This window comes from Poromitra crassiceps, assembly GCF_964638095.1.
Source record: "Poromitra crassiceps genome assembly, chromosome: 26".
In the NCBI taxonomy this organism is placed as follows: Eukaryota; Metazoa; Chordata; class Actinopteri; order Beryciformes; family Melamphaidae; genus Poromitra; species Poromitra crassiceps.
The window spans coordinates 8,585,668-8,595,667 of NC_139640.1; the positions used below are offsets into that span (position 1 = coordinate 8,585,668).

The following is a 10,000-nucleotide window of genomic DNA, read 5'->3' on the forward strand; positions in this document are numbered from 1 at the left end:
CATACTGTAACAAAACAAAACATAAATTATAGCTGCTGCGCAGCAAGGGGTCGTGGCCGGGCAAGTCTCAAGTCTTTTAGCTATAGTCCAAGTCGCGTCTCAAGTCTTTAGTCACAAGTCCAAGTCAAGTCTCAAGTCTCTTATGGATGAGCTTTCTATCATCTGCTGCATGCAATCCAGTCTGCTTAGATTAGAACACTGCCGTTCATGACAGGGCTGGGGCAGAAGGCAGCAGGTTAAGTACATGGCAGTTGAACATAGAAGCGGAGAGAGTAGGGACAGTGGAGGCAGACAGAGATAGCCTGAAAAATTGTTTATTTATACTTTGGCATGTATGACATTACCGATGGCATGACAGCAACAACTATGACATCACCCACCCAGTCTGCTCAGCCAGGAAAGATGACATCATTGATGACATAATCACTGATGACATCATTGATGACATCACTGATGACATCACTGATGTTGTCATTGCTCAAGTGACATCACATCATTAGGTATAGCTGGTATATAATATCTGCTCCTGGAGTTGTTTGAAACAGTCACTGAAGAACTAAATCTATAAATGAAAATAAATAAACTGACAGTCCTTCAAGTCAGTTTTGGTGGAGCACAAAGTCCTTCATCACTGGTGTTAGTGGTAGGGAGTGGACTTGGTTCAGCCTATGTGTGCCCAGCGCTTGGCGGATCCGGATCCGACACAAGTGGGCCAGACTGCGAGGACATCTCTTGGCCTCCAGAAAGACCCTGAGAGCCTCAGGATCCGCCCTCTCCTCCAGCTGTGCCTGCTCTGTGGTCACCAGGGCCGGGTCAGCGCCGTGGTCCAGCAGCAGCTGGACGAAGGTCGTGTTGCGCCTGTTACGCAGCACCACATCCAGCAGGCGAGAAGCCACATCACGGGTCAGAACGCCAGCAGCCTGGAGCAGCAGGTGGAAGCAGTCCAGGTGGTTGTAGAAAGCACTGAGGTAGAGAGGGGTGGGTGAGCCGTGTCTGCTTCTGTTAGGGTCGGCCCCGGCTTCCAGGAGGATCCGGACACAGTCCAGGTGACCGTGGTACACGGCACCGTGGAGAGGCGTCCTGTTATCCTCAGCAGCTAGGTCTACCTGTGCTCCCTGTGTGATCAGGTAGTCCACACAGGCAGCATGACCCCGCCAGGCTGCAAGCTCCAGAGGGGTCCACCTCCACCCCCTATAAATACACAGCTCATTGATCTGCCTTCTGAAGTGGTCTTCCTGCAGCAGGCTCCTCAGTGTGTCCAGGTCTCCTGCCCTGAGGGCATCATAGAGCTGCCTGTCACCATGTCCTGCTTGAACAGCCATTCCTTCAGATGTGTCACTGTACCACACTGACTTGTATGCTGTGTTTTCCACCACTTATATAGCCTCAGCCAGGAAGGATTTATGACATCACTGATGACATCGCAATTGCTCAAGTAACATCACTGATGATGTCACAACTGCTTTTATGACATCACTGATGACATCACAACCTCTTATGACATGACTGATATCACAATGCCTCTGACATCACTGATGATGTCACAATTTATGACATCACTGATGACATCACTGAGACTTTGTGTGTGAGAGTGAGTGGATTTATGACATCACTGATGATGTCATCATTGGGACAGACAGACAGACAGACAAACAGACAGAGCCCTAGCTCCCTTAGATAGATAGATGTGCTAATTTTTTATGTATTTCCAGACACTTTTAGAGACACTGAGAGAATAAATTCATTACCGTAACACTTTTTTAATTGGAAATATGAAACAACAATTATTTTTTTTCCAATGGCAAGCACTTCAATATGCTCAAGGGTATCACTCAAAATGTGTATGATTAACAAATACGAAGTTGTAGCTAACATTGTGAGAAATGCCATGTTGTATTACGACTACATATACTACATGAGGAAAAAAAATCTGTTCTACTTATAGACTCAACAACCACTTCTGTGGATTCCTTGCCCCCAAAAATGTGGAAATAGACACCAAATTTGTAATTCTAGGTCTAGTTGGAGTCAAGATATGGCCACAATTTTAATAATGGCAGCCATTTAAAAAAAACGTCATTTTAACATACTTCCACTAATGGGATTTTCTGGGATTTTTACTACAGTGTTTCGGGTATCAATATAAACATAAAAATGGGAAAATAAATTCTGTTGCAATTAGTTTAAGGTCAAACCTTATTTTCCCTAGACTATAAGGGCCTGTGTCCATCTAGCGTCTTTTCATCAGCTCCGGCGTCTATTTTCAATTGTTTCCAATCGGGGGAGAGCATATGCGGGCGCACACGGACGTCTAGAGAAAGTGCGCAGCACCCAGCGTCTATTTTCACAGCGCTCTGGCGTTTTTGTGCGCCCTACTCCCAGCGCTTCCAGCTGAAAATAATTTAACTTTTCAGAAAGATGCTGGTGTCGGGTGCTCCTTTTCTGGCAACTAATCATATGGAGAAACTATCGCAACAGAGACAGAAAGGCTCAATTGTGGGAGCAGATTGGCTAGACACTTAACTCATTCACCGCCAGTTTAGGACTGCCAATATTTAGCACAGGCCAAAGATTTTCATAATTGTTGGTCATCTTTCAAGACCCACAGTAAATTATCTATTAGCACCAGAGTGATTTGCAATACCTCAAAATGAAGATGTACGTCTCTGGGTTCACCAGGAAAAAAAAAGTGAGCTTTTAGCATGTTCTGTACTCTACTTATATCCATTTATATACACCCTGTTTTCACCCAAAATGTCTCTCTGAGAAAAGAAATTGCAGAAAATGGCATTTATGTACAGCACACAATATCATGCAGAACTCGCTCTCAATTCTTTTATTTTGAACTGTATTGACATCAGACATGTAAATATTATTCATTATGACACAAATGACAAAAAAAAAATATATATATATATATATATATATATATGAAGTGCTTTTTTTACATTCAACAATACAGTTTGCTCAGTGTGAGTGAGTGTACAGACAGACACACAGACAGACAGACAGACACACAGACACAGACACACACACACACACACACACACACACACACACACACAATCCAGGTTCGCCCTGCAGCAAGGCAGCAGTGCAGCGCGCCGAGAGGCGTTTCAATGGTGTTTTTTCCTCTGTACAAGGAAGCGCGTTTCTCTGTTTTTCCTCTTTTCCTCCTTCTTCCTCGTTTCAAACAACAGCTGCGGTATGTGTTTGATAACGTGCTGTCGGCTACCCTTTGAGGATAGGGACCAGATGACATGTCAGAGGCTGGGTAAGTGTTTCAACTACGCGCTGCACTCATAAAAACAAAAACACGTCAAACACGTCTTTGGCGTGGATGGCTATTTCTGATAAGACGTCAAAGACGTCTTTGGCGGTGAATGAGTTAATATTTCTGGTGAGTGTTGAGCTAAATCACTGTATGTGTGTTGTTTGCTAATGTTAGCTGTCAGCTATCAAGCTACTACCGCACTGAACTAACGTTAGTTTCAGACTGCTTCCTTGTATAATTGTGCACTGGGATCAGCGCTTCCCAGCGTACTTCCAGCGTTTTAACGGTCGGAAAAAGACGCTAGATGGACACACGGCCTGACATGTTTACTCTGATACATGTGAAGTCGGCAGCCGCTGCTTTTCACCTGACAGTGAGGAGGTTTCACCAGCATGACGTAGCGCATGGGAGGATGACGCTATTCTCCCCAGTTCCCCTCCCCCCCGAAGAGGCGCCCCCCGACTGACCAGAGGATGCACTAGTGTATAGCGAACAGGATACATGCCCTTAACCCGGCTTCCCACCCACAGTCACGGCTAATTGTGCCTGTATGGAGGTTTGGGGGGGGGGGGGGGGGGGGGGGTCGAACCTGTGACCCTCGTTTTGGTAGGCAGGGAACCTACCGCTGCACTACCCAGACTCCCTTGTAGGAGCTAATATGTTGATTTATTTCATTTTTTTACTCCATGACTAGTGCTTGCGGCAATTATTAACTTTTCTGTTTGATTGATCCTTTGTTACTTCCATCTCTTGTCTTTTCTGTTTGGGTTTGATTCATTTCTGTGAAAACTTTTCTATTTCACTGATCTTCTTTCTCCCGCGCGCTCTCTCTCTCTCTCTCTCTCTCTCTCTCTCTCTCACTCTCTCTCTCCCCCGCTCTCTCTCGCTCTCTCTCTCTCTAGTCACAGCGTTTCTGCTCTGCGTTGGGCAACAGACTCTGATTCTTGTCTCATCTTGGCTCTCTCCGTTTAATTTGTTGTTCTTGATTGGGTGCACAGCAGGAAACCTCCGCTCAACCTCCCGCGCTGCGCTGCTATTGATTCAACAGGAACAACTAGCGTGCTCAGATGCTATAGTCACCAACATCGTTATTCTGACTAACTGTTGTGAAGAGACGATTCATCATGTCTTCTCCTCAGGACCAAATCCTCTCTCTCTGTGGATTTCACTTTAAAGTGTCCAAGTAGGATCAATCTTAATGTTCAAGGTGTTTTTCTCTCTGTGACACCAGCTGGGTTTCCATCCAAATGTATCGCAACTTTTAAATCGAATTTTCAGAAAGTCGGCAAAATAAAATGCGAAACAATGCGCGTTTCCATCCACTGCTATTTGGCGAATTATAGAGCTGTCAATCACCTGGTGTTTGAGGCTGTCTGAGCTGCTGATCAGCTGCTAGACCCCGATATACAGCTCTGTTAAACACATCTAACGTTATTCATTTCAAGTTTCTTGATGATCTACAAGTAGACAAAGGTACCATAACGCCATTTCTGGATTACCAGGTGCGACTCGGCAAGCATAACGTTATAATCCCAACCCGATCTCCAAAAACATTGTAAAATAGCAACGTTTGTGGACCAACGTTGCGATGTTACAATTTCGGCTCCGAAATTGTAAAATGGTAATCCACGGAGCAGATAGTAAGTGAATACAATTTCATTCAAGTCTAGAAGTGAGTCGCCTTAAAGTTGATATCCCAGTCTTCTTCTGTTTACCACGGCGGGTATTGTGCTGCGCGTACCATGATTTACCGTGTGTAGCCCTATTGTGTGGAGGCTACACACGGCATGTCATGTTTTGCAGTGATCAAGGCAAACTGTGTTGTTTTTGAATGGAGAGACAACGGAATATCGCTTAAACTGTTTCCACCGCACGTTTCGCATTTTGCTTTTACCGATACACCCGACTTTTCCGCCGCCCTCAAGCGTGAAAGATTTTGCGATATTTGGAGGTTTTTGCGAATTAGGCAGCGTTTCCACTCCGTTTTTTTTATGCGCAAATTGAAATTTCGCATCGAAACGGGTGGATGGAAACCCGACTACTGCTGATAAGATGCATTGAGAACTCCACATCATTTCACTGTACACGCTGAAGCACAGGATGGAAGGCTGAGAGGACATACATCTCCAAGAGAGAATAGATAATATAGGCCGCTCTCGGCGAGAATTACAGATGACGACTCCTCCGTCGGTGCGGAAACATCACGGCTCCCTCTGAATTTCACATGGTGGAATTTGACAGGAAGCAAGAACAAAGGAGCAGATGCACCATTTAAAATTCAGGAGATCTCCCCAGCTGAGATCCACCAGTTGCTGGAGAGCAGAGATAGCTAGAGGAGAGAAAGATGTGGGCAAAGTTATTTTTTTTTTTTCTCTCTCTGGGTAAAAATGCTCCAAGATGTTGCAGCCAGATGCACTGTGTCTCGCTGACTGAATTCTTCATGAAGACTGACCCAGATATATTGTGCACTGTTTGTTGCTCCAAGAGGAGGTTGGTGGAGGAGGTTTACAGCCGGCTGCTATCAGATGAAAATCTTTTATCACATCCAGAAAATGAGAAAAACGTGGCAATTTTCTCGCTGAGGGAAATACTTATTTTGAAACAATGTTTTTTTGAACAGGGCTCCTGTGTCTTAAAGCAGCTACGAGCAAGATTTTCGATTGTTATTAAGCAGTCTACATTTAACATCGATGCATCATATCTTACCTCTAATAGTAGACTAGACCAAAGCCGTGTGAATCGGAGATTGCTCTCTTGATGATTATAGAGTCTGTGTCTGTCTACCGGCGGGCCGGATAGACCAGGAAGTGAAACGAAACGGTTTACGGCAGCTGCCTGCCAACAACCGTTTCGCTCTGCCTAGCAACAGACCATAAACACGGAGAACGCCATGCAGGGGCTTGCTACTCTCGCGAACATCTCTCGTTATATTCTAACAGTTTGTTTGGAAGTAATTTTGTTATTTTGTGGTTATGGCCGAAGTGGCTGCCGCAAACCGTTTCATTTCACTTCCTGATCTGCCCCGGCCACAGACAGACTAACACTGGCCGATTCACTCGGGGTTCAAGCGAGACTACTCGGCGTTGGTCTCGTCTACTATTAGAGGTAAGATGTGATGCATCGATATTAAATTTAGACTGTTTAATAACAATCGAAAATCTTGCTCGTAGCTGCTTTAATGCTGTGTAATCAAAAAACATATTTTAGTGTAAAATTTGTCAAAATAGGGGTTGTGAGGTTTTAATGGAACAGTGGTTAAGCAAAACCGTTAGAGACCCATACATTTGTGTCTTGGCCCAGTTACATTGTGCACTGTAACTGTCAGTCAGCAAGCATGCGCTTTTAATCTGCTCCGCCCCCTGCTGGTTGCTCCTTTCATTGCACCGAAACGCCTGATTTAGAGATCAGAAGCAGAGGAGGAGGGGTGGGGGTGGGGGGGTGAGAGGCACAATAGCGTAACATTTGTGGGCTGCCTTTGGTTAGATGCATGCATCCATCTCTCTCTCTCTCTCTCTCTCTCACACACACACACACACACACACACACGCTCACACACACACACACACACACACACACACACACACACACACAGAGACTTAGACTCTCGTAGAAACATGTCTAGCATCAAACGGCACACATAATGGCAGCTTTACACACACACACACACACACACACACACACACACACACACACACACACACACACACACACACAGAGAGAGAGAGAGAGCAGGCATCAAGGGTGGCAATGGTGGCAAGATGAAAGGTGACATCCCCGCCTACCTCTCTCTCTCTCTATCCCTCCCCCCTTCTCTCTCTCTCTCCCCCTCCCCCCCCTCTCTCCCTCCCTCTCTCTTTCTCCACCCCCCCCCTCTCCCTCCCTCTCTCTCTCTCCATCCCTCCCTCTCTCTCTCTCCCTCCCTCTCTCTCTACCCCCCCCCCCTCTCTCTCTCCATCCCTCTCTCTCTCTCCCTCCCTCTCTCTCTCCTAGAAGGTTAGACATGTCTCACTTTGATGTGCACTGCCACCCACTGTCCCCCCCCCCCAGCTACACCATTTTCTAGCTGTGTGTCCCCCGTTTGTTTCTCTCTCTGCCACGTTTCATCACTGATGTTCTTTATTTCACGCTGTTGCTCTGTACTGCTCGTTAATTCGCTGTATCGCGCGCTCGCTTTCTTCTTATTCGCTGTTATTGAGAAAAAGGGTGCAGTGTTTCCGCACAGAATTCAAATCTGAAGTATCTAATGCGCTCCACTTTAAAAAGTTGCATTTGTCAAACAGATAACTAAACCTCTATGGATCTGAAGTGCTCCCTTGCAAGTTTCAAAGATAATTAATTTCAAAATGTAAACGGTGTTGCACTGCGACACTGCTCTGTTTGTCGCTTGCTCTCGTCTACAAGGTACAGGAGAATAGAACCATGAAACATTTCAGTTGGGGGGAGGGGGGATGAGAGCGTGCAGAGCTGAGCCAATCAATCAGCAATCAAGATACCTGCATTTCCACAAATAACCAGTGAAGAAAATATTGATGCCGATATTGTGGTGGGCTGCCACAGCGCTTTTCATGTGAAAACCCTGGTAGAGCCTTCTCGCGATAGCAGGTACGGAGGGGTAGAGCGACGGGAGATTGTAGACTAGTTAATCGATCGTGGATGGAGTCGTTCTCTCAGATGGATAAAGAAATCAAAGTAAAAAAATGCGCGGTCGCCAAATATACTTTGGCGGCCGGCATTAATATACCAGGGCGGCCCGCCCAAGTCAAGTCTATTAGTATGTGTGGGAAACACTGATTGCATTTTCAGTAGAGCAGCTCGCCTCAACCAAAATCCATAAAGGACTAGAAACTCACCCTAAGCCAAGCTTCAGCTCTTCGGCCTCGCGCCAAGGACGTCCAGGTTCAGAAATCCTCCTGCTGCTGTAGCTCTGTATCAAAGGTGCTTTACTCTACACTCTGGCCAAACCATTGATCCCGCCATCATATTCATCTGTACACCATATTATGATTGGAATCAACATTGATTTTCCTGCATCTTCCTGTTAATATTGATACGTCGTGGCAATTTCCCCCATTCGAAATATCAAGTGAACTCATCGTACTTCCAGGCTATAAAGTTTAATATGTGTGTGTGTATTTGTAAAATGCAACATAAATATAGCGCTGTTTATTCGCTACACATTTCTGCCAACTCCAAATGACCTGACGTGAGTTATTTTATAGGGCAGTATAAACGGCTTCTTTGTGATGATTGAAATAGGCGAGCAGAGAACTCCATGGGTGGAATATAGTGTTGAAGGAATTAATCCATAAATGCTATTTTTGAAAACACTGCTACCTGGAATTCATCAGTCAACATTCACAAGACACGGACCGTTGCCTCCCTTCAAAAACGTGGCTTTTCAAAAAGCAAACGGCTTTTCTTTACCAGCCACACCAATCAGAAACAGAGAAAAGAGAAAAATTTATGATATCTCATTTTTGGAACACTCACATAGTACTAAAGACTGTGGTGATGTAGAGGATACTCTCATCTCACATAGTACTAAAGACTGTGGTGATGTAGAGGATACTCTCATCTCACATAGTACTAAAGACTGTGGTGATGTAGAGGATACTCTCATCTCACATAGTACTAAAGACTGTGATGATGTAGAGGATACTCTCATCTCACATAGTACTAAAGACTGTGGTGATGTAGAGGATACTCTCATCTCACATAGTACTAAAGACTGTGGTGATGTAGAGGATACTCTCATCTCACATAGTACTAAAGACTGTGTTGATGTAGAGGATACTCTCATCTCACATAGTACTAAAGACTGTGATGATGTAGAGGATACTCTCATCTCACATAGTACTAAATACTGTGGTGATGTAGAGGATACTCTCATCTCACATAGTACTAAAGACTGTGATGATGTAGAGGATACTCTCATCTCACATAGTACTAAATACTGTGATGATGTAGAGGATACTCTCATCTCACATAGTACTAAAGACTGTGATGATGTAGAGGATACTCTCATCTCACATAGTACTAAAGACTGTGATGATGTAGAGGATACTCTCATCTCACATAGTACTAAATACTGTGATGATGTAGAGGATACTCTCATCTCACATAGTACTAAAGACTGTGATGATGTAGAGGATACTCTCATCTCACATAGTACTAAAGACTGTGGTGATGTAGAGGATACTCTCATCTCACATAGTACTAAAGACTGTGATGATGTAGAGGATACTCTCATCTCACATAGTACTAAAGACTGTGGTGATGGAGAGGATACTCTCATCTCACATAGTACTAAAGACTGTGTTGATGTAGAGGATACTCTCATCTCACATAGTACTAAAGACTGTGGTGATGTAGAGGATACTCTCATCTCACATAGTACTAAAGACTGTGATGATGTAGAGGATACTCTCATCCCACATAGTACTAAAGACTGTGGTGATGTAGAGGATACTCTCATCCCACATAGTACTAAAGACTGTGGTGATGTAGAGGATACTCTCATCTCACATAGTACTAAAGACTGTGGTGATGTAGAGGATACTCTCATCCCACATAGTACTAAAGACTGTGTTGATGTAGAGGATACTCTCATCTCACATAGTACTAAAGACTGTGGTGATGGAGAGGATACTCTCATCTCACATAGTACTAAAGACTGTGGTGATGGAGAGGATACTCTCATCTCACATAGTACTAAAGACTGTGGTG

The 10,000-nt window shown here is 44.6% G+C and overlaps 1 protein-coding gene across 1 annotated transcript in view; it reads left to right on the forward strand.

The window, feature by feature from the left end:
• Window positions 1-10,000, forward strand: part of LOC310798923 (cell adhesion molecule 4-like) — a gene marked incomplete at its 5' end in the record, with an annotated part of 54,573 nt that overhangs the window by 7,925 nt on the left and 36,648 nt on the right. The window lies entirely within an intron of this gene.